Source organism: Passer domesticus, chromosome 4, assembly GCF_036417665.1.
Source record: "Passer domesticus isolate bPasDom1 chromosome 4, bPasDom1.hap1, whole genome shotgun sequence".
NCBI classification, from domain to species: Eukaryota; Metazoa; Chordata; class Aves; order Passeriformes; family Passeridae; genus Passer; species Passer domesticus.
Genome location: NC_087477.1, coordinates 63,024,349 through 63,050,406, shown reverse-complemented (window position 1 = coordinate 63,050,406; position 26,058 = coordinate 63,024,349). Strand labels below are relative to the sequence as shown.

At 35.4% G+C, this 26,058-nt stretch overlaps 1 long non-coding RNA gene across 2 annotated transcripts; it reads left to right on the top strand.

The window, feature by feature from the left end:
- Positions 1-2,215: 2,215 nt before the first annotated feature.
- Positions 2,216-21,747, top strand: LOC135300044 (uncharacterized). Of its 2 annotated transcripts, XR_010361911.1 has the most exons (6): positions 2,216-2,638; positions 7,080-7,228; positions 8,229-8,331; positions 11,737-11,820; positions 17,911-18,077; positions 19,410-21,747. It is a non-coding gene; the product is annotated as an uncharacterized LOC135300044 (long non-coding RNA). The 2 variants fall into 2 exon arrangements; XR_010361910.1 differs by having other exon boundaries at positions 17,911-21,747.
- Positions 21,748-26,058: the final 4,311 nt, after the last annotated feature.

Genomic DNA, 26,058 nt, shown 5'->3' with positions numbered 1-26,058 from the left:
AAGGTGTCCTTGTGGAACATCCTCAAACGCTTCCTTCAAAGAAATACTGCCCAGGTAGCAGCGTAAACAGGAACGGAAATGTCTAAGTATTATTTGACAATATATTAGTGGAGTCATCTAAATGTAGTAAATTTAAAGTAAATTATGTTCTGCTGTATGTACCACAATGACTCCCAGTCCAGTTGGCATCTGAGGAACATGTAAATTTGGTACATTTTTTTGATGAATCAGTGTTCCAAAGTTTTTTTTTTGGGATATGAGGGTACTTTCTATAAATGAAACATGATGAATTGTCTTTTCCTATTAATATTTTCTCTGGTTGGTGGGAAATTTTTTTAATTGTTATGTTGAGTATTTTTAAATTGGGTTTTAACTGCTGTATTAAATACCTCCAAGCACTGCAGTAATAGATGTGAAGGGGTATTTTTATTTTTATTTTTATTTATTTTTTAAAACTTGCGTAGGAAAGTAGGAATATTTTTCTCCCAAGCATTTACATTATTTGTGCATGAGTTGTAATTTTTTCATTTGAATCTTTCATTGTCAAAATATTTATTTGGATTTATTAAATAACAGAGCATCATAAAATTTGCATATGCAGCAAAAAATGTATCCTTGACAATTGTAATAAGCATAAATTAAACATAGCTGAAAGCAGATAACAGCTACTTTGTATAATTCCTCCAGCACTTTAAAATGATCGCCCAGTTAATCAATGATGAGTTATGGTGCAAACCTTACAATAACACGTGTGACATGTACATTAATAGCTAATTGGAACATTGTGATGAATGGTACTACAAAGAATACCATGAGTTAATGAATAGATTATTTTTCCAGTTTCTGGCCAAATGATGGGTTGTATAGATTAAATAATCTCTTAAACCTTCAATGTCGCTAGACTGTCATGGTAAAATGGCATTGCATCCCAATCGCAGGAGGGACAATTGGCACGTGCACCAAGAGTGGCCGTGCCCTGCCTTAGCCTCCGGCAGGCAGGATCGCAGCTCGTCCACTGGCTGGGATCCTGGACCACCAGGAATGGCCAATTAATGTGGACCCACATCTAAGAACCAGAGTAAAAGAAAAAGGAAGGACTCTTTGCTTGCTTCTCTCTGCTTTTATTGTTTCCTGCGCAGGAGCGGTGCGAAACGGAGCAGGTGACACAGTGCCATGGGGTGTTCTGTTCTTCTTTCTCAGGGCGGAGAGCGGCACCAAGGCTGCAACCTGCAGAACCGTGTGGGTGCCAGCGGGGTGCGGAAGCTGCGCGGCTTCAGGAGGGAGCAGTGGCAAAGAGCATGAAACAGAGAAAACCAGCGGTTTTTATCGAGGGGGGTTAGGTTCCCAGAGGGAGATTGTCTACGAAGGGCTAGATAGGAGGGGTCTGGGGGGACAAATGGAAACATAACATGGAGCGGGAAAGGTACATACCAATGACAGAAGGGAAATATCATAACTGACAGTGAATTTTCTGGATAAATACATGTGGCAAATTATGACAGGCTACAGGGGCACAATTTTGGATGATAGACAGGGAAGAATCTGGAATTATCATTACTGCCATGGACAAAAGGTGGGAAGACAGGTGGTAAACAACTTTAGACAAAAACTAAACATATAATCTTCAAACTCCCACTGCCACAGTCAGGGAGAGACTACACATCTTCAAATACTCCCTGCCACAGTGAAATAGTGTGTCTCTAAAATTTAGTATTTGTCAGTCCTACTGGAAGAATGCAGACTGAGCTAGCCATCATCTAGGTAGTTTCCAAAGAATTTGGAGGAAAGAAGTACTACTGTGATTTGCTTTTGAGTTTTAATTGTTTAATTTCTAATATGTTAGATTTTCCTGTGTCAGGAAATGGTTCTTTCCATATCCCCCTGTTCAGTTTCCCTAATGGTTCTCTCCAGAAGTTGTTTACCTCATATTCTCGCCTTTCCTTATGTCAATCCCCAAGTCAATCTCCTCCATACCTCCCATGTTTCCTGATTCTTCCCTGTCAGTCCTCTCAACCCTGCCTCTGCAGCTTGTCAGTTATAGTTTGCTACACCCCTTTTGCCAGAAGTTTCTATGTCAGTTATGTTGTTTCCCTTCATCCATTTGCAGATTATGTATTCACTCCTCCCTACTTCTTCCTCATTGGTTTTATGTTAATATGAACCCACTTCATGCTCCTTCTTGCTAACCCCTGTCTGGTTTGTAGGCAGTCTCCGCCCCTGAGCCTCCCCCCTTTATAAACTGTTGTAAACTCATTGCCGCCACTCTTCGGTGTCTGCTGCCTTGAAGTTTGTTTTGTTGTAACACCTTGATACTTGTCTCTCCGAGGAGGAATAAACATCTTGGAACTTTACCACCAGAGAGTCCATCTCTCTCTTTGTATCACTCAGCAACAACTATGAACCTGTCAGGTTGTCCACTTTTGGCCAGGCCAGGTGGAAGGAGAGGTTCCAAACTGCATCCCTCAGCCCAGCTAAGGAGCTCAGTGACACCGCTTGGAGGAAAAGGGCTGAGCAGCTACCCCCTCATGAGGCTCGCCCTTTCTCCCAGGATCCAGGTGTGGCGGCAGAGTATGTATGATAATGTCATAGTACAACAAGACACCCGCTGCACAAGCAAGTGCGGTAAAAAAATGGCAAGGTGAGTACCAAGCAAGAGTCCTTTCAGGTAGTCAAATGTAGTCTCTAGATGTGTTTTAATTTTATTTTAATCTAATTGCTTTCAGCAAATTAAATATGGGATCATTTTAGTCCCTATACTACTTATTTTCCTCTTATAGAAAATGAAAAGGACAAAGGAAAAGGGAAAAAAAAGGAATAAAGGAAAAAAAAAGGAAAGAGTGATGCTTTAAGTTTTAGCTTTTGTGATTTGTATATTTTCGGATTCTGTGCTGCTTTAGTGTGCGATATTGGGATATTCTTGTTCACAGGTTTAGCGCCACAAATTCATTTATATATTTTGATTCTGTATCTTTAGTGTTGCCTGTAAAAGAATACTTAGTTTTTTCTTAAAACATAAAATGAAGCGCTATTAAATGCTTTTTAGGTCAATCATTTGGGATTTTTTAGGTGTGCTGATTTTAATTTTTTGGAGGAAAACTTTCTAGTGAGATTAAATATTGTAAACAATCTTTTTCCAAGGAAAGGCTAATGTATACAAGAAAAACTTGTCCTCCAGGAGGATTTATTACAGCTGAATATAACATGGGATTAAAAAGTCGACTCTGCTTAGCTTGTTCTGCACCTAATTGTTTATACTGCCTATGGCAGTTCTTACTTTGGTTTAGTTCAGGAGAAACCAACTCATTCCTAAAGCAGGGAAACAGGCATTGGAAGGAAAATATGGAAAATATTGGCTTGGATGAAGGAAGGTACAGTTCCAGACTCCAGTTAAACATGGCCCTTGGCATGATTAACATAAAATGAAGTACCCATAATTCAAGGGATATGTGTTTGGGTTTATTTTTGTTTAGTGAAAATTCAAAAAAGGGAATTCTTTCAATTGGAGCAGTAGTAATTTACATGTGTGTGTTTTACACATTTTCCCCTTTTATTCGTATGAAAAGAAGCTTGAATATAAACATTACTGATGAAATATACCAGCCTTTCTTATAAACCTGCTCAAAATATTGGTAACTGGCAAAATATTGTTAAACAAGATGCTGTCATGCCCCAGCTGTCAGTTTCAGCACACTACTGCTAAGTGGCATGTTAAAGGGCAAATCAGCTATATTAACCTAATCCCCAGACAGAAGCCCAGAAAAGAGGCTTGGGGTTCTTTTCCTGATAAAATCTTAAAAGCAGAGATTTTAAAGACTTCCTGTTGTAACTCATCAAAGGGCTGAAACTCAATATTTCCGGGATTTGGACAGCTGTAACCAAGTAACTTGTGATTTTATCATTAATTGAAAAAAGCAACTTTCTAAAAAGCATTTTAGAAAGCTACCAAAAAGCAACAACATTGCAATTGAATGCTTTCTCATTTTCTGATCCACGCTGCATACTTCTGAAAAGCATCATACAAAGCACACTGTACAACACCCTTATATTACTGCTTTTTGCTTTGCTTGTCTTCTTACAGGCTGGACAATGTAGACTGCATATAAATTTTTTTTAAATAATACGAAGAAGTTATATTAAAATATATCTTCCTTTAGAAATTTTTCTAGAAAACAAAAACTATATAAATCCCATGCTTCAAAGACATACATCCATAAAAATTTATGAGTATGTGGGATATCTTAAGTATATACAGGAGCAACTTGTCTAAAAGGCTGAGTTAATGACTTCTGCAACATTAATCATTAACCTTTTGGAGTGTTTCCCAAAGGGACTTCTCAGTAACAGCCTTTAGAGAATCATATACCGAGTTCTTGCAATGTTGTCTAATGATGAGTTATACATATTAATTAATTAGTCAAGGCTTGTAAAGTGCTTTGGAAAGGATAATGGATAACATACCGGTAAGTGCTAACTGCTCTTACGCTCAATTTTTTTTGCACTAACCATTCCTAAACAGATCTCTGAAGCAATGTAGGAATGATGGTTTGCTTGAGAGCACTGTTTTCACTCCAGTGCTGTACCATTGCAGTTTTGCAAATTACTGAATTTAGCACGGTCAGAGTCAGGCCCAGTCCTGGAGTGGCTCTTGCTGTGTGGAGTAAATCTGCATGCACACACTTGGCTGTGTACAGATGTGCATAGTTCCACTCCCGCATTAAACACATCACAAATATCACTAATCTTTAAAAACATTGGAATATCTGTTTTGGAGTGTAGCTCTTGAGAATAATTCACTCTGGTACCCAGGCCCAAGGTGCCCAAAATCTTGGAACTGTTGAAACCTCATGCTATGCTTTTTCATAGTCAGAAACTTGATCATCCATGAAGTGATGCCTTTTCATTGCTTACCACAAGCAAGTCACCACAGCAGGCAACTGCGGGAGATGCCCAGAAGTCCACTTGAAAATGACTGCAGGAGATGAGTCTATATTGAACAGCTTATTTTAGTAAGAGGGTTTAGTTTAGTCTGGCCATGATGCCATAACAGTCCAGAAATCTTCATCCTCTTCTGCATGTTAAATACTGCAAATTTGTAAATTTCCTAGTGGTTTTCTTTCTTCATTTTTAGTAGAATTATATACAGAACAAAATGTACCTACAATAACATTCTGAGAAGGTGGATTTTTCTCTTGTAAATTGTAGATTTCTTTGACATGCTTACAGTTGCTAACCTGACCTGATTTAGACATCATCCTGTTTTTCAGTTTTGTTTCTGTTTTTCCATTTTACAGAAGAAGAGAATATAATTTGTGTCACGATCCTAATCTACATCCCTCTTTGAGTTTAAATTATTTAGAAACACTTTTTATCACCTATCCTTTTTCCTAGTATACTTTTATTCTCTTAAACACTTTTTTCCTCTGTTTCCCTGAACTTGAATCGTTTAACTGAAATAAGTGAATTTTTTAATAATATGCATGTTTTATACACCTGAGTAGATTATTTTAATGCAAATTTCTAGACAAGCAGTAATTTGTAGCAAACATAAGTGAAATGAAAAAGAATTTATCACTGAAAACCAGTTTATCTTAATAAAAGATCAAAAATAAAATGTACCAGTGGAAAAGTATGATTGTAATTAACTGTTGTAAAACACTAGAGCATAACTATTACTTTTTATTGAACTATTAGAGGGGATATTGACAGCATCTAAGTAAACAAATATTTTCCTTTTTTTTTTCTATTGTTTTAGATTTTATGAAAATAAATACTGTGCTCTTCAAAATTATGCAGTTTGTAGAACAAGGAATTATGGAAAACATTGCAGAAAAAATTGAGAAAAGCTTTATATTTCAATATCCTTCCTTTCCTTCTGTAACTTCCTTCTAATTTTCACCTTAAATAAGCTCCTCTGGTATTAAAAAAAAAAAAACATTCTGGGTTATCACAATAACTATATTCATGTAACAGCATTACATACAATTTGCTTTTGGAACAGAGGGTTATAACAGAACTGGATGTGGTGACAACATATTGAAGATTGCAAAATCTAGGTAAAATTTCAAGTCTATATTTAAAAAAGTACTTGTTCATTATTACTTTTGATTTAGTTAAATCTCATGTTCCAGTAATCTCATAAGAATTTATCTGAAGCCATATACTGAACACATGACCATACAAAACATGATTTTTAAGGATAAAGTTATATGAAGCCCTAGCACTCTGGACTGCAAAGAATCTTGGTAGTAAAAATCAATATAAAAAAGAAGATAAGCTGTGTGGGACTAAAAAGGAAACACTGAAATAATAAAAAACCAAACCAAGCCAACAGCCCCAAAAACAAAGGAAACACCTACAAATCCAAAGGTGATGGGTTTGTCTAAAAGTTTTATTTATGTAATTGGAAAAATAAATATGGTTTTATATTTTCTGGTATATTCATCCATTCTTTTCTTAATACTGTGTGGGTTTTACACCAGATAACAGGTCGAATTTAGTTCCAGTCTTTTTTCTCTCTCAGTAGTTTTAGTGATAATCCATTCACTGTTATTTTCTGAAATTTCTTCAAATAACATTTTCAGGAATGGTCAGGTTGGACAGATTAATTGACGTTCTTCCACTTCCATCTGCGTAGTTCTTACCTTTAGTCTGGCTTAATTATTTGTGTTAACACTTACGCCAGCAAATAATCTAGAGCAGTAAATAAAACAAAAATATTCTATAGCTTCATAACTGCCAATTTAAACTCATGCCAGTCATGGAAAATGGGCAGTAAGACTTGATTTAGATCTCAATAACCACAATTCTGATGAGTATGACTAACAAGGGCTCATAAAATGCTATTTTAGTTGTGAATGTTTGTTTTAATACAGGGCTAGTGTAAGGAAATACATTTTCTTTATTGTCGTAGTTTCTTTATTAGAAGAAATTTTTAAGTTTAAAATTCTTTTCATCGTTTTGCTACTCACCATACATCTAGGTAGGAGCTGGCCTTCAAGAACAAAAAATGTTAAAAACCATTCCATGAAAAAAAATACTTTCAAAACAAGTATTCTCCATTTTGTTTGGCTTTTCCCTAGGGGGGAAAAATGTTGCTTTTGTATTGGCTGTTTGTGTACTTGATGATCAGAATATAAGATTTCCAAATGTTCTGGAAACAATCAACCAAATGGCCACTCATAGAACAGAAAGAAACTATGTCTCTGCCAACAGTCTCCAGGAAATGCAGGTATGCCGAGAAATCTGGCTATTTTCAACCACTAACATTCAGAGACTCTTTTGTGCAAGTCCTGTCTTTTCACTACCTGTAGGTTTCACTACCAATTGAACACCATCTTCCAGAAATCAAAGCCCACTTTGAGTTCACTTACAAATACTACTTCATGGGAAAGCACCATTACCAATGTGAGCCAGTTGTTTTAATACTGTCACTAAAATCTGATTCTAAAGCCTGCCTTACCATGTTCTTCCAGAGCACATTTATTATAACCTGAGTAGCAACTAGCTGCTGTTCACCTGCACCAGGTTTTGTTGCTCTGCACAGAAGAGAACATTTTCATTGATGGGTGAAGCCTTACAAGATTCATTTCAGTTTGGCCTGAAATGTTGCCATTTTTCTCTCAGTAAATATGAAAAAAAAATTGCAACAATGAAGAAAATAGGCTTTAGATTCCTTGAGAAAAAGGGAAATGTTACTAGAAAGATTAATGTTGTAATAAGCTAGGGTGATCTGCATGCAAAAACATTTGTTTCCACGCACCTAATTTTATAATATATTATTCCTTGTTCAAGTGACACTGCTTTTTCCTGTAATGATGTTTGTAATGATGTTTCAACCTCTTGGGAACAGAGACTCATTTATTGCGATTCTTTCCTCTCAGGACTTTTGAATTACTTGTGGCTTGCTAAGAATGCAGTAGCAGAGTTGTCACTGCTTGGAACAGTTATTGTGCTGGCTGTGCATTCTTTACACTGCTACCTACAGACTGATAGATTGATTTGAAAATGCCACAGGCGGTTTTAAAATCCCTTGCTGGGGTTGGCTTTAGCAAGATCTGAGGCTCACTCACTGAAACTTGTGCTGATGCCTATCAGTTCTCAAATTCCACTACAATTTAGTGTTTCTAATTGCATGCCCAAAGTCAGCAGGCAATTACACTTGTTGCACTGGACCATATGTTATATTTTCACTAAAATCTACTTAATTTCTACCGATTTCTTTTTTACAGCAATCTAAAATCTTTTGCACAGCTTGAATTGTGACCCCACCCCTTTTTTCCCACTATCCACAGTATGGATCAGGATTTCAGAAAGCATCTATAAAGTTCCATGGTAAGTCCAGTTTCACATTATTTCAGGGAGCCTATTTCTCTCTGTGTTGCCTTTGTAAACGCTGGTACTGTGTGGAGAAAGTGTCTTCTGCCACTCTTTTGCCTTTCCAGAGGTTTCCAGAGCACCTGTACTCTAGGATTTTGAATTGGAGTTAGGTTTCTCCAAAGACTTGGGGGAAGTTGAGCTAATGGCTTTGCCTCTAAAGCACTACTGGATAAGGACCTTGTTTTCTGAAGGGCAGGCACTAGACCTTAGTACAGCCAGGGTGACCCAAACAGATGCAATATTCTCTGATCAGCCTGGAGGAAGCCAGCAGGGTTATCATATTAGGGTTACCTCCCCTTTGTCAGCTGCCATCATAAGTTAAAATACCTTTCTCTCTTTATCTCAGTGTTAGCTACCAGAAGATCCCTATTGGAGTAAACGTTTCTTTATTTAGTTTTCTCTTGCAGAGTATTGTGTGCTGCTACTACAACCAAAACAAATTTCATTTCTGTCAAACTTAATCTATTTTGAACATGCAGATTTTTTTTACTGACTGATATATCAAAATAAACCAAGAAACTAGCTAATTTTGATTCTTTTTAGCTTTTGCCTCTGTTTTAAAAACAAGGACATTGAGATCAATTTTATAAATATAACATGCTAACATATTAGCTTATTCGCTCTATACATTACAACAAGTTCCATAAATCTGAATCCCTGGCAGCTTCATTTCATGGTGCTGAAACATCTGAGTCCTCAGAGAATGTTGAAGGTAAAGCTTAGTAATTTCAATTTGTTCTAAGGTCAAAATGCCTATCCTCTCTCAAAAATGAACAAAATAGCTTGTGAAAGAATTCATTTTTTCCCTATATATATATGATTTTTTTCTTTAGGTAGTCATACAGAATAATAATAACAGAAGTATAAAAGGCAAAAAGAATTTGTGAGAAAATGTCAATAATAATTCAGAACTACGATAATCATATATGTGTTAAATGTGATTATAATGTGAGTTTTTGAGTTCATACTACTTACTTTTTTAGACATATTCTTGTGAAGAAACAGTTGAATAAAAAGACTAAAGGTCAGAATCGTATTTTCTTAATTTTTTTTTTGATCGCCCCATTAAATTCAAGCAGCCTATACTGTGTTTGTGAAAGAGAAATTTTGATATTTGGGGTAAGATGTTTAACAATGTCATTAGGTCAGCTAACTTATTACATGTAAAGATAATGGCAGCTGAAATTCTCCTTTGGGCCCTGACTCAGACATTCAGTGCAGCTCCAGCTATTGCTATGTATTAATTGTGCACTAGGAAACAGACTAGAAAAGGTAAACATAGGAAAAAGACCAGAAAAATACCTTATAGGACATCAACATCTATCCTCATCAATTAATAAATCATAGATTTCTTTCTAAAAAATATGTGGTGTTTTTTAGGATCTAAATGTTTGTATTAATATTATATTTGCCTATCTCTGCTACAGTTAGGCGCAGGGCAGGACTACAACTACTCATGTTGTGGCTTTGTGGCAGTGGTGGGTTAAAGTCACTCTAACAGCTGAATTTCAATTAGATAATTTTCCCCTTTTACAGTTCTGAAGATTGTGAGGGTGCAAGTAATCATGTAGACACCAATTTATCCGCATTTAGACACTATCACACAAGGTTACAGGATGTTCTGATACTCTTTAGTTTTCTCTCTTCTTTTCCTCTAGTCTTTCATGGCACTAATTTCTAGCTAACATTACTACAGCTTTTTTCCTATTTTTTTTCTCCTATTAAGTTAATTTCCTGAAAGGAAAATAAATCTACCCCCCCCCACCAAAAAAAAAAAAAATATCCCAAAACCAAAAACAAAACCTACCCCAAAACAAAACAGAAAAAAACCAAAACTATAAAGCAAATTAAGTAAATGAAATTTAGTCTCTTGGAAAAACAAGTTCTGAATTCAAATTAAAGAAGCAAAAATGTACTGATAAGATTGAATCAGTTCTTCCCATTAGTTTAATGTTCTCCCTTGCTGTTCTTCATCAAAGCTCTGTACTTGCTAATAGTCATATCTTCATGAAACATTATCCTCCCTTATCTACAGTGATTTTAGAAGAATTTTCCCATATGTATTTGCATTGATTGTCACCAGGGAAAAAACAGCATTCTATACTAAGAAGATTCTACTTACAGTCCTACAGAGAAAGTAAACAACCTTTTTTACCTAACCATTATTAATGTAACCTAAAAACCAGTGTTTGAGTTACAAGAAGTGAAGCAAAACACTTTCTGGTTGCAAAGGGAAACATTAGATTGTTATCCTGAGGTTTTACGATGCTGGCATGAATTTTACTAAATTTAAAAAAATGTTAATAGAAACCATTCCAATGTTCTGATAGGTGATAATAGGTGCTTGCATTAGAATGGTCCATGGAAATACCTTACCTATGTGCAAATTGTTTTGTGTTAAACAGGAGATCTTACAATTCATGACTTCAAATTCATATGCTGCTCTGCTTTTTATATATGACTGCAGATGACTGCAAATACATCTAAGGAAACTCAAGTCCTGTGTAGTCAAATAGAGGGAAGTCAAACCAGCAATTCTGATAATGTTACACCTCTTTTAAGATGTAAACTAAAAATACAAACAACGTAGAGGTGTGCTTAAACTTTGGCCAGTATGAAAATCCCTAATCTGATCCTTATATAAAGTTGGTTGATTTATTACAGCGTTTAATAAAGAAGTCTCTTGACTCATTAAAAGTTCATTATCAGTGACACTGCTTTAGTAGCACACTTTAGGATTAGTTTCAAATTTGAGTGGAGGTTGTTGATTTAACGTTGGTATAGAGAAACTGGATATATTCATGGAAGGTTCTGGACAGGTGTTCAGTGGTGGAATCTATTTTTGAGGAAAAATCCCTGACATATACTACTGCTGATCAAAAGTAGATTCTCTGTGAAGAACTCTATTAGTAGTTCATCACAATAACTTCAAAGGGCATATGTTGAAGGTCAATTCATTTTTTGGGATGCATGTCTTTTCTGTTTATCTTACAAGAGTAATGAAAGTACCACACTTCCAGAAGTATTCTTCTGCCACAACTTTGATTTCCATAAAAAACAGAAACTTTTTCTGGGTCTTCTGATTCTGTCCCAAATCTTGCAGTATTTAGCTCAAGATTTTAAATTCTGTTTTGTCTCTTTACAGCATTGTCTGCTGTAGGTGAAAGAATGAAAAATAGGTTAGATAATGAGTGTTTTCCAATGCATGTTTTTACGTTTGTTCACCCCTTAAATAAAAATTTCTTTCCTTTATTTCTATAGAAACAGAAAAAAAAACCAAACAAACAAACCAATTAGAAATGTGACTTGAATGAACTGAGGTAGACAAAAAATGATTGCATACTATCTATTTTTCTCAAGTCCCAAGTCAAAGAATGAGACACGACTGTAAAACACAAATGATCAAGTTTGTCTACTGGACTTTGGCTGAGAGACTTTATAAACGTAAGTAAAGAACTAAAACGATTAGTAGAAGCTCTTTCATTGTTTCTTAAGCTGAACGTGTGGCTGAGACCAGAAAACTTGTCTCTTTATATCTGACACTAACATTCTGTTCCAGTCTCCGTTTCAAGAGATTTGAGTAGCAACAGTTGGATATAGGTTTTCCTTCAATTTTTTAACCACACATTTTACTAAATTAATAGACAATTTTTCCTTGTAGTCTGTACTTTTAGAAAGCTGATAATTAATATTAATCTTTCTTCCAAAGTATCTATTGAATTTGAACAAAATAAATAAATAAATTAGGCCAAATCTTTATATCAAATTAATCATTATTTTGTTGCAGATACACTCAGGTGTGGCACCAACATCTTATACAGAGAAAAAAAACCCAGAACTTTACACTTCCCTGGGTCCATCCATACTGTTTCATACTATTTCTATTGAAATTCCACTCATATAACACTGTAATTACTCCAGCCTCACTGTAGTTCAAGTAACTTCGTACAGTTTGGAATCACTTTGTCACATGCTAATCTCTGGCATCATAAATTAGTCACTTACTGAAACAAAGAGTAACAATTAATCACCTCAGAGAATACTTAGCAGAGTTAGCCATTCTTAAGAGTACTATACCTTACTGACAAACCCTGGACAATAATTCCATCACACGCTGCACATCTCACATCTCGCTGAAGACAAAAGCCTTTGATAATGTACTTCTCTCAAAATAAAATTCTAATTGTATTCATGGTATATGTGAGGTTCCTGATGAAATAATGCTAATTTTTGTTTGTAAGACTGATTTTTACTTGAACAAATAAAATCATTCACAGAGGCATAATTGCCTTTTTTTATTTTTTTTACAGTCTCTTTTACCCTGGATATAATGTCGTCGCGTTTTATGGTCACAATATTCATTAACTCGTTCCTAATATTTTAGAATTATTTTATACCTATGTGTTTGCAGAGTAATTTACAGCACATAATCATAAAGTATCCTGCTGTGAAGAATATGGCATGTACTGATGCATTTCTGAATGTCATGAAGCTGAACCAATCTCAGCTGTCAAAACTGTTCCATTAGAAAAAGCTTAAGTTTGTAAGCATCCATCCAGCATAAACATTTTTGACCTCTATATCTTGCTGAATAAAGGAAGTATACCTATTATTATGTGCATTTCAACTGTGTCCAGAAGTTGAAGTGATAGAATAGGAAAGAAAAGATCATTCCTTTAAAAGAGTAACCTAACTGAAATTCAGCCCACATCTTGGAATAAATCCATTCTTTGGACAGTGTGTGAATATGTCCCATCTTGCTTCGTCCCAGTGTGCAGTGTGCACACAATCATAATCCCAAATATGATTTCACTCTCTCCAGTTTGTTGTAGAAAATAATTTTCTCCATCTTTATATCAGGCTATTTTCTTCTAATTTCAGTCTGCATTGAGTACAATTTCACCACTTTTTTTTGATAGACCCTTCCTACAACATTCACAGAATATTATCAAGAACACAGAATATGCATTCTTTGCAGTTAAAAATAGCAATGACACTTACGATAGTGGCAAAATAGTTTCTGTTTGCCTGTTAGGGGTGGTGGTGTGGAAAACCTCATGTACCTTACAGATACCTTAACATCAAACTCCTCAGCAAATTTGATATGCAAATGCTGTCTTCAGTACATATACAAAGCTTACATTTCTATATTATTCAATTTCTTCCCATATAATTGCATGAGTTCTATAATTCCATTACTGATTTTAATTTTCACATTGTTTCCCTTATCAACAGAGATTTAGCATTCCACTGTGGAAGGACAGCTAAGGCTTCCCAACAGTTCCAATTTTTAATGACTGCTCAGGAACGATTCTACTATTTGCTCGTTTCTGCTTGCTTTTCAGAACTGAGAATATTTTCATTCTTCTGAAATTAAACCATGTCTCAGGTCCCCTTTTTTAATCATATAGTCATAATTTTCTGGGTTTTTTCAGATTTAATGGAAATTGGGGATATCCAGGAAAACTGAATCTTTTTTCAAACAAATCTAAATAATTGGCAAGATGCTACCTTCTAATGGCAATTTGATCTGCCTAGAAGGAACTTGAAAAAATTATGTTAAGATCATAGAATGACAGAATGGTTTGGGTTGGACAGGACTTTAAAGTTAATCTAGTTCAAACCCCAATGCCATAGGCAGTAAAATTCCACATGAATTTCAATTAACTAAGTTTGTAGGATATTTAGGGTAGAAATGACAAGAGGTGTCAAATGTCTCACCCCATTTTTATGATGTGTGGCAGCAGAGTGCTAGTTCTCTAGTACAGAAATAAAGGTTAATTTTTGGTGGGTAATTTTAATTTCTTTACCAACTCCCTTATCATAACAGAGCTAAGCAAGTATATAAAAAATGCAACTACAAACATTTTTTTTCACCATTACTGAATCTTCTAGGATGATAAGGGAAGAGATTTGACTTGATGTGAACTGTGTGTATTTGTCCAATAACTTGTAATTCTGTGTGCTCTAATGAGTAAGGTTAGGAATCAGCTCTGAGACAGTTGCCAGATATAGAATTCAAAGTCTAAATGATTCTCCATCTCTTTATACATACTAGAAATATACACCTATTAAAAATAGTTTACAGTCCTGAGCAGCTAATAAAATACACAAACATGAAAAACAGACAGGGCACGGCCACTTTTCATGAAGGCAGGAGAGGACGAATATGATTGTTTATGGCTTTTAAAAAAAAAAATTTCATGTACTTGAAGATTATTTCCCTGCATTTCTTATTTTGAATTTTGCTGTAAAATATTGAGTAGCCCCCCCTCCACACCTATGAATTAAGTACAAAGAAAATTTTTGCTCTAATTTTAAAGGAGGTAAATCCGTAGTAGCTCCTTTAATTTTACTTGTAATACAATAATAAAAGTATTGATAGGGATAAAGCTAGATTTAATGGATTTACCACTGCAGAATATCTACATGAGTTTTATTCTGAAAACAGAAGTCAACTGATGCCATGTCAAGATGGGAGGAAGACTACGCATTGTGTATCTACAGTTTTTTACAAGACAGTAAACATAGCTCTCAAATCCATAATTAGTATCTATTTTCAAAATTGCTTTTTTCTTCTCCACAGTGATACAAAAACCTGCAAATTATGAAGGTAATATTTCAGACGTATTTAGAATGGTTAATCCCATTGTAGTCCTCTTCACATGTATGCTGTTGTAGAGACTCGGATATCAGATCAGCAGAAAAAAGTTTGAAAAACATACTAAAATGTATAAACATATAAAATGATAAAAACATATAAAACATAAAAATAGTTGTTACCAGAGTACTGTGTAATGTACTACATATCTTCATTGGCAATTCACTAGAAAGTGAATATACTTCAACACTTTGCAGAATTAAGGTTATGCTTTGTCAGTGGGTGGAACACCTTTAGCCATTAATTTACAAGTAATTGCAATTAATAGTGGCAAAGTTTTCTATTTTAATTCAGCATAAACTATCTGGACAATTGTCTTACCATGGTGCTTGTTTCCCAGCTCACTGGATATAACCTGGTAATAAGAACTAGTAAGTAAATATTTGGCAAGCAACCCTTTTTCATTACTGAAATTTATAATTATAGGTTTTTTTTCCCTTTTAATAATTGAATATATCTAATTGCTCTTCCTTTTAACTTTAATGCTAGGTTTCAAACTGGTGAATGTACAGGAAAGCACTAGTAGAGACATTATTCTAGTGTGGCTTTCCCTTCTATACAACAATTTGAACTCAAGCAATAAAGTTAAATGAAAAAAGCCCTATCCTAGACTTTCAATTACAGCACAGGCAGGGAGCCAAAATTATCCCTTTCATTACTGAAATACTTCTCATAGCTACACAGGCAGAATCCCTGCTGCTGCTACTTCTGCTATTCTTGTTGCTGTTAGTGCTGCTCTTAAATTGAAGTGCCCTTGAAAACAGATGAGGTTATAGGTCACTAAATAGAAGTTAAAATTGTGGAAAATTTATATTTAAAGGAAACAAAAAAAGGCAGGAACAGAGACATTCAGATCTTCTTTTCCCTTATCTCAACTGCAAAGATATTATTTATTTCCAGATCTGTAGTAATTTGTAGTAGTAGCAATTGTGCCACTAGTTTGTCAGTGCACATGAAGTATGAGTGTGAGCCCTGTATGTCTTTTAGTAGTACTTATACCCAGAGATATTTTGTACCAAGAATCTACTGACTGAACAAATGGGTGCATTCCATCTCTGGTGTCCCACCTTTTACTGTGCTACAACTTACCAAGAAAAAGAATTACTCTTTTATTGCTTTGAACATCTTTACATGACAGATATCATGTCTCAAGAGCAGCTCTTTATTTTCCCTGTCCACTTCACTTTGGAAGAGAATTTCTTTGTACCATAAACCTAACCCATGATTTCAAGAGGGGAACATCAAATCACAACTATTTTCCATAGCTCTGCAAGTGGTTTACCTTAGACTTGTGTGAGGTGGAACAATTCATTCCTTGTCTATCAGCCTCCTGTGTGATTTAGAATTGCCTCCCCTGCAAGAACTAAAGAAAAAACAGGAAGGATCCTGTGTCATCTTTTCCTCAGAACAGGGGAAAATCAAAACTTATCCTATTATTATAGATGAAGATGAAAAGAACATTAAAATAGTAAGTGACAACATTCTGTTTCAGGCTGCGCAAAAAGCGTCAGCAAACATCCAGATGAAATTTATGTAAGAACCCAAGAAAACCTGTCTAAGTACAAAAGACAGTAGATTACCTAAGACAAAAGATTCATGCCTCTGAAATAAAACAGCTAAAATGCATTCAGCAAACTAAAAAAAATGGTTCCTGACACATAACAAGACCAAACATTGTATTCACCTAACAAGAGTCTCAGCACTCACATGTTAAAAGCTATGCTGCAAGGAACATAGTAATGTGTCGTGAGAGAATTGCAACAATGCAGAAGTCTTGCTGAAAATTTCAGTCATTAGGGAAGAGTAGTCCAATCCATAAGATTTTCTGATAACTAAGAAAGTCCGGAGAAGATGTTTCATACAAGAAGCATATTTTTATAAATAATTTTAAAATAGCATCCTTGTACGAGGAAACAATAAAAGCAAAGCCTTCTGAAATTCCTCAGAAACCTCATTTTTTGCTTCCTTCTTCCAGTCTTGGATCACAGGAAGTCAAATACTTCGGAAAATATAGGGGTTTTTATGTATTTTCTAGTCAGGTTGGGGATTCGAGATTTTTGAGGGGAGGGGAGGGGTAATGTTTGGATTTTTTTCCTCTTTTTTGACAAAATAATAGCATACATGATTAGATCTGTAATTTGCTTTGTTAGATACTGACTGCAGAAATAGAATCACATGTGATAATGTGAACCCCTGTTATTTTTATTCATGCTAGAATTTAGGATTAAAATTATCAGACACACTCAGGGGAAGGCTAGAATGTCAATGATTTTCTAATGACAGTTCCATAACAGCATCTATTATTGTGAGAGTTGTACTAGCCTTACCCAACTCTTATCTGTTGAAGGTATTGGAGCCTCAGAAACACTCATCTCTGTCTCTGAGGAGAACAGTCTTTCTGAACTCTAAAACCCTTTCTTGATATCCTGACAATTTACACTCTTGCTGAACTCTTATTACTTTGTAGTGAAGTACAAGATACACTTTCTGTCATTGCAGTACTGTCTGATCCCAAAATTTTCTGTGACAAAATAACTGGCAGTTATCATAAACACAGAAAGAGAGAGTATTCAGATCAAGCACAAAATCTGCAGCTTTAGTTCTCATATGAGTAATCATATATTGCCTATCCACAGAAAACTATTCTTATGTGCAATCAGAATAACTACATAATCACACTTTGTACAGGTTTTATGACAAACTAAAAATTACTTCTGCTTATTATATTCTCTTCTTCAAATCCCATTTAGTATTGTCAAATTTTAGCTTTAAGTACAGTGACTATTAAATGTATTTTTTTCTATCTTTCTTTTCCTCTCCTGAGAGAGGAAGAAACATCAGTACCTCCCTCTGAAAACCTTTAAATTGTGCAGGTTTTGTAGTGGCACCTGTACTGCTGCTCTCTGTATCTCAAAAAGGCTTTCCTGGCAACAGAATAAGCACAAAGAGGGTAACTGACATGATGAAGGGCTTCTCACCTCCTCAAACAGAGAAATGAAAACAACTGTGCACCCCTCGCTTTGTGGAGAAGAAGAACGAGGTGAGAGCATGGTTTCAAATTCATTAATGAAATGGGTAAGATGAACATGGAACAGTTACCTAATTATCTGATACTATAATTAGAGAATATCCATTGAGACTACCAGGAGATCCACTTAAAATAGGTGAAAGAATATATTTCTTGGCACAGTGGGCAGAAATTTTCTGGAATCTTTTTCTAGGAGAGATTGTGGAGGTAGACGGAATCAGCTGCTTCTAAAAGGGATTTTAAAAAACTCCCAGACACAAGCTTATAAACTAGATGATGAAGAGACCAGTCAGGATCATTAATCCGGTGACTGTGGAGAAGCATAAGAAAAATAAATATCAGGTTTTTGTCAGATTTTTGTGCCTTGCCTAAGCATCATCTTATTGCACTGAACTTGGTGGACCATGTGATCTGATCTAGAGAAACATTTTTTATGTTCTCATACAATTTCAACATGCTAAGGCTTATTCTTAGTCATCTTAAGGGATTGAGTTCTGCTTCTGCTTAAATATTTCTCTGACATCTATCTGCAAAACATGCATCCCCAATCAAAACTAAGGACACTAGCAATCAGCTGGGAATCAAATAATGTTTCTAACTTATGCAGTGATTTGATAAGTGAAATCATGATAGGAAACAAACTTTCCAGGCCCTTGGTATTCAAGTCTTCCTATAAATAATTCAGGAAGAAATCATATGAGAAATGTAAGAAATGTGGCTGCATTTTTTTCATTATTGAAACATTCACTTTTGTAATTCCTGCTCTTTAGGACATTCCACACTTTTAAGAGTTTAAATAACATTTATGCATGCTTTTCCTTATAGTGTAAGGGGCAAACCATTGACAGAAAGAGAAATCATTAATGTAGGCACATTAAAATATCTTCATTTAAAAGCCAACAAAACCAGAAATGAAAACAAAAAATATTTTAGACTGCAGATTATAAAATACTGCAAATTGCTATATATATCAAGAATTTCTTTTTCCTCTACTGAGCATAGATATATTTACCAAATTTATTGAATATATTTACTACTTTTATGTTAAATACAAACTGAAAAACAAGACCATTATTGTATTGTTACTTTTATGATTATTAATATTTAAAAATTCTTAAAAAAAAACCCCAACCTAAGAATTCTTTCCCAGATAAATCCCTTATCCTTCATCACATCTATTCTACCATTCTTTGGAACGTTTTTGCAGAGAATCAGTCTCCTTCTCTGAAGGTCTTAAGAGTGTTGTTGTCCCCACAGTGTCTTTTCAGAAACATTGATCTCTGTAGCTCTTGCTGACTTTGCTTTCCATCTAAATACTGATTCTCTCCTTTGCATTTCCTCTAGAATCTTGGTTTATCCCAAGTTTTCCCACCTCCATAGCTGTTACCTACCACACTGAGTCACTGCAGAGCTGGAGAAAGATGCAAATAAGCCTTTGTGCCAGCTTCCTCTTATCAGCTCAGCCAAAGTAAGGCTGAATGCCAGAAAAACAAGAAACAGGAGGCAAGCAGGATAAAAGACTGGAACTGTGGGCAGAATACTAAATATCTGAAGCCAAGAAGGTAGAGAAAAACTACAACTACCCACACCTTAATTTGTCTTTTCCCATTTTCTCATAGCCATTTGTATATTTTTTTAATTCCAATCTAATGAATGCTTTGTAACACTGGAGGACCCAAATAATGTGTTGCTCTTTTTTAGTTCTTTTTCTGCAACCCATAGGTCAGGAAAGAAAATATTATTGGGGATGAAGGAAAAAAAGGAACCTTGTTATATTATGCAGAAGCAAAACCAACAGGTGAAAGTTCAAGTACTTCATTATCAAAGCAATGATACAGACATCCTTCCATACTTTTGCTGCCTTTCCAGTATCCATGTCCATGGACAGAATTTTCTCTTATTCTGAACTCAAATTCAATTAGAACTGGAATGAATCTCGAGGTTTTTCTAGCTCCTAACCTCTGAACTCTTCAAATGAGGGACAAAGAGGCCCTACAAGCTAAGACTTTTTCTGCTGCCCTTAGGAGCAATGATCCATAACAGTTACATAGCAAGATCCATGCTTGCTCCTAACAACTCAATTTCATTGGAAATTTTATTTTATGAACTTTGTCTACATTTCTTCTCTTTCCCTGCATGGAACTCCTCATGCTGACAATAGCTCACTCCACTCAAAGCATCCAGCTGTTCATAAGAAACCCAATGGAAAAGACAAGGCTTTAGCTGCAACCTGGTGTCAATATGTGCTAGATTTATTCTTAGGCCTGATACAGAGGATACATGGAATTTGCATTGATGTGAATGGGAGCAGAAATTATTAAAAGTGGTTTTGTATATCTGTGAGAACATATTTCAAATAATAACTCAACTGTTATATTTTTTTTTACAAAGCAAAATTTAATTGAAGAAGACTATATCAACAAATTTTGTACAAAAGTATGCTAGACTACAAAAATATGTATTTATTATGTAAGATGAAAGCATGGCAAGAAATTCTTCTGAACAGCTTCATGTCAATAAAGTTCTGGTGCCTGTGTCCTTCCACAGCTGTCAGAACAGCAGAATTGCCCTGTCTCACACACAGAGACACACAGATTCCTTGTGGCACAGCATGCTTTAAAGGAATGTGACTTGGTGTACAGAGTGGAAAAGAGTCATGGGGTCAGAGTGGTAACAATTATTCTTTGACGAATCCTTGTTAATTTCAGATGCACTGCATCCCAGTCAGCTGCATTTTAGGAGAAAATCAGAAATGTGTTGGATATTTCCCAAGGCAGGTAAAAGGTTGAGTTCAGTTTTGTCTTGCTGAGGTACTGAAATTCACAGCGGTGCTGACAGGGATAAATGCTCTGCCTGGAAAATGACAGACCACACAGAGATGTATTTGCCATTAGAATTATCCAACTGATCATTTGTTAAGTGTGAAGTGTGCCCACCTACTTCTAAATATCAACAACACATTTATGAAAAATGGAAATGTGTCTGGTTTTATGTCAGTGTTTCATTTTCCATAGAGATTAGAGTAAACAGCACCATAAACACAAGTATCCTTTGCAGGGTTCATTGTTAGTAATTTAAGGTATGGCATCTAAAATTGTAGAAACTAGTGAAATATGATTAATATTATATAACTAGCAAAACTAGTTTCTGAAAGAGTAGTTTTCATTCTCTTCCAAAATAATAAACATATTTTGTATGTCCTTACATAGTTGTTTATTAAATTAAAAACACAGTGTGTGTGAAAATTTAATGGAGTGAGTAATTTTTTTCCCCTACTTGTAATGATTCATCATCAGGATCTAATAGAACACAACTTTCATCTCTCCCAGGAGATTTCTCACTCTTTACACTTGCAAATACCAGTATATTAAACTTCTCAATTGTGGAGGAGTGCAGGCTATGCTGTACAGGAACAAAAGGATTCCTGCCAGTTGTGACATGAGGATTTATCATATCACTTTCATAAGATGTAGTAAAAAAATCTTCAAGAAGAATAAAATGAGAGTAAAGGAACTTGTTTCTCCTCTGATTCCAGAGGCACAAAATTTCCACAAAACCTCTTTCTTCATTTTCCAAATAATAAAATACAAAAGCATGAGATTTTTGCAATACATCACAGAATTCTTACACTGGTGGCTTTTCAGTTATTTCTGAGACTTTCTGATCATGAAGTATCATGGGCAGGGGCATACAACACACAGGCTCTCTTGGTGTGTATTTGCTGTTGTAGATGAAAATTCAACAGCACTTTTGTACTATTGCCTCTTTCAGAGAGCCCTTTCATCTTCAGCCTCAATTCTGATATTTTCTGTTCCTGGCATATACCTGACACCCGTCTGGTGCACCTAAATCTTTTGTCAACAGTTTCTGTAGCGGGGAAGTATTCAGCCAAGTAGATGGCTGGGTTTTCTGGGGTTTTCAAAACTCTGCATTCCCCTTGCCCAGGGTAAGTACAATAGAATATGACCAGGTTTGCCACTCAATCCTCAGCTTCAAAAACAGCTTAAAAGTAACACTAGACTGTGACCTGCCCATCTGCAGTCAGCCCACGATAACTTTAAGATGTGAGTTGCTCTGGAGTGCTGGGATTGGCTTGGGCTTGGGCTTGGCTTGGACTGAAAACTGATGGAAAGATGGAAACAGAACTAAACATATTCTGCTTTTCTACATAGCTTCATAAAGTCTATTAGTTCCAGTGAAATGGAAGTTAAATGACATGGGGAACATGTTCTAACCACTAGAACGACTTTAGCTTTTAAAAACACACATTCCTCTCCACAGAGTTTATTTCAACAAAGAGATAATAATTTTCAGCTTTTTTGTAAAATAAGGAAACAATTGTAGTGGGTCCCTCACAGGGTCACAAGTCCTGCCAGCAAACCTGTTCCAGCATGGTCTCCTCTCTCCATGGGTCTGCAGCTCCCTGCCAGGACCCTGCTCCAGCAGAGGCTTCCCAGGGGTTCACAGCCTCCTCTCAAGCATCCACCTGCTCTGGCTTGGGTCTCCTCTGCGAGCTGCAGGTGGATCTCAGCTCCAGTGCCTGGAGCATCTCCTCCCCTCCTTCTGCACTAACCTCGGTGTCTGCAGAGTTGTTCTTCTCACGTATTCTCACCCTGCTCTACTCTGACTGCACTTAGTCCTGTGCAATAACATTTTTCTCCTTTATGAAAGAAGTGCTGTGACCATTTCTGATTGGCTCAGCCCTGGCCAGCAGCACATCCATGCTGGAGCTGTCTGGCATTGGTTCTGCTGGATACGGGGGAAGCTTTTGGCAGCTTCTCACAGAAGCCATCACTGTAATCAAAATCAAGTCATATAAACCCAGCACAACAATGAACTGGTGCAAGACAGTCGTATAATCTTGGAAAATTATCTTCTGTATTTAGAATTATATATTTTGCCTTTATCTGTTTCTTAATGATATGAACAAATCAATGAGGCAGTACTGTAATTTTCAATGTGGCAATTTTTACATAGTGCTAAAAGTAATATGATTATGTGGCTATATAACTGAACGTATTTATTGTATTCAATATATTTAAACTGAGAAGTAGAGTTAATTATGATTATAATTTTTGGACAATCATTCTTCCTGGTTCACATTTCTACTTTCCAAACAGAAACTACTTTTGAAATGAGCTTTTAAGGGACCTTTCAGATACTTCTCTATAAGAAGAAGCTTTGATAATTACAAAAGTTCTTGCATTGTAGTCATTATTTAAGTATTAACAGCAAAATATTTGACTTAATATTCATTCATACAACTTTTTTAAATGGTATGTTATGAATATCAAGTGGAAATTTAAATAATTTTCTTTAATACCAATTCTACAAATTGTTTATCTTAAACTAAACCACAAAAGACAACACATTAAGAAATCTTCACATCCTGCAGTCACCCTTAGAGGACTGATTTATCAGGAAAAGTTAATTTCTTATAGCTTATAGGTATACTAAACTTGTCTAGCTTTTCCCATCATGCTTTCCCTATATTACCTGCTTGGTTTGGGAGTAAAATATACTGTAATATGTCTTGCCAACACCTGTTGCCCATCTCTCTGTCTCCTCTTCAATATTATATGAAATTTAAAATAAATTAAAATCTATCAGTGTCTTTAACAACAATGCTATGGATTCTCATGATTACAAAAAATAACAAAGTCAAAACAGAAACCAGAAGCATAAAGGAAAACCAAAATAAAATGCATAATTGTTGAATTTCAAACATCCATCTGTAGAATATCTGTTATCTGTTATCAATCCTTTCTTTTATTTCAGATGTAAATTGATCAGAAGAGATCTACAGATGCAAATGTTTCTCATACCAGTAACACAGAAGTGACACCCAGCTATCTGGGGTTTCTTTCTTTTACTGTAAATTTTGGCTGCTTAATTCTGTTCAATCTTGAAAGAAATACAAATTTAAAAAACAAGGATATATATTTTTCTAAAATTTAAAAAATGTAGTTAGGTAAGAGAAAAAAAATTAAAAAGTAGGATTTATAGCTAATTCTTGTATTAGAGAAATAATAATCTCTGTTGCTAATTACAAAAAATCCCTCCCGATCAAAAATATATAATAAAAAAAACTTGTCAAAAATTATATCTTCATGTAAAGCTCCTGATTTTAGTGAATTTTCCTTTCATTATCAAAGTATTTTCTGATTTACATTAACCACTCATGCCTATGAGTTCTGCAAATGACCTGGCAAACAGAAAAGATGACCCTGAAAACTTGAAGCGAGCAAATCATTACACTACTATTACACAATTTCAAGCCTAACCAGATCTTTGAAAAAGGCATCGAAGTTGTGGGATATTTTGAAGATTCACCTGTTATTCTAAACTCCTAATGAAAATCCTTCAGAAGAAAAAAAGCCAACCTTAGCCAAACCCGATAATTTTTCTGTGTTAGACAGACACAAAAGCCATTTTTACTTCCACATGGATTAAAGCATGTTGGCTGCAGACTCCCTCTCTACCCCGTGACTGCTGTTGTGAAATGTGGGGGAATGGCAACCTTTGCTATCAGTTATTTGCAAACTAATACTGATACAGTAATACACTCTTAAATTGTTTTAATAATGTATTAAACTTGAACCACTTGTCCCTCCTGGAACTCTTTTTTTTCTTAAAATAATAATTACTGTAATGATATGGTGTTAGCATGCTTAGGGCTGGCAAGGCAACCTGTTTCTTTCATTTAAAAAAAAAAATCCTTGCTTCTGAAAGCTGAAAATATTGTTCATTAATGGGGAAACGAAAATCACCCAAGCCAGTAGTATTTGCAAACTATGTAGTGTTAGATGTAAATAGAGGCTTGGATAGCCAATAGCCCTACAGTCAGAACTCTCTCTAGATAAAACATACACTGACTTATGTCTCTGCTGTTCATAATTCAGAAGAGAAACAAGGCTGTGGGTTTCCTATCTCAATACTTTCACCATTTTGTATCATCAGTGATTGGGTCTTTTTCTCTGGAAATAAAATAATTCCACTTTAACATGTATTCTTCCAATTATGTTTTGCAAGATGGACATTTTAAGTTAAAAGCTACAATTGTAAATGTCTCTGCTGGTGTTAACACTATCTAGAGAGGCAATAACTGTTTTTAAATTCCATTTTATGAAAAAACCCCAGATGATATATGACCTAGGTATGCGTTGAATTTAATAAGATGACAAATTAACAAGGAATGAAGCTGCATTCACTAACAATCATGTTATTCCAACACTAGATTAAGACACTCTTGGAAGGTTGTATGTTTCATTTCTCCACTGCTGTGGACTATTATTTCAGGACATAGCAGAACTTATCTACAACTTCTTTGTCTAAAGGTTTAGAGTTTCATGTTTGCTTTAGTGCTCTGCTACTCTGTTCCTTTTTTTGTTCCCTATGATGGGGAATTTACAAAAGAAGGATGGTGGGTTTTTAAGCATCAGACATAATTAGAAAAATGAGGAAAATAGAATGCAAATCCTGCTCTTAACCTTTGCTAATTTGACAACTGAAGTTCAACTTCAATAATTTGTTGACTTCCACAACGTGGTATAACACATCTAAACAATACAAGATTTCATTTGGTAGCTCTGTCCTTTACTCTTTGCAAGGGAGTACGAAAGCCAAAGTCTTTTTGGCGCAAAGTCAATTTATGTTCATTTGGTCCAACAGTTATAGCAGCATGACTGCACCACACAAACATTGCTCACTTGCTCATCTACTCAGGAAACAGAAATAATACAACATGACATCTCTTCAATCACTGAGCTTGAAGGGTGACTGCTGAATATCCAACACATGCTAAAACCTACTGAAAATTCTCAAAAGTAAGGAAATTTAAAGGAGTCAATACAATTTTCTGGTAGCACATTCAAGTAAATCTCTATCTACTCATTCTAGAAATTATGAAATGAGATTAGAGGTCTCATTCCCTAACCTCAACAGCTCGTGTCTAGCCCTTTTGCCTCTCTTCGGTCCTGCTGAGGCTGAGCTA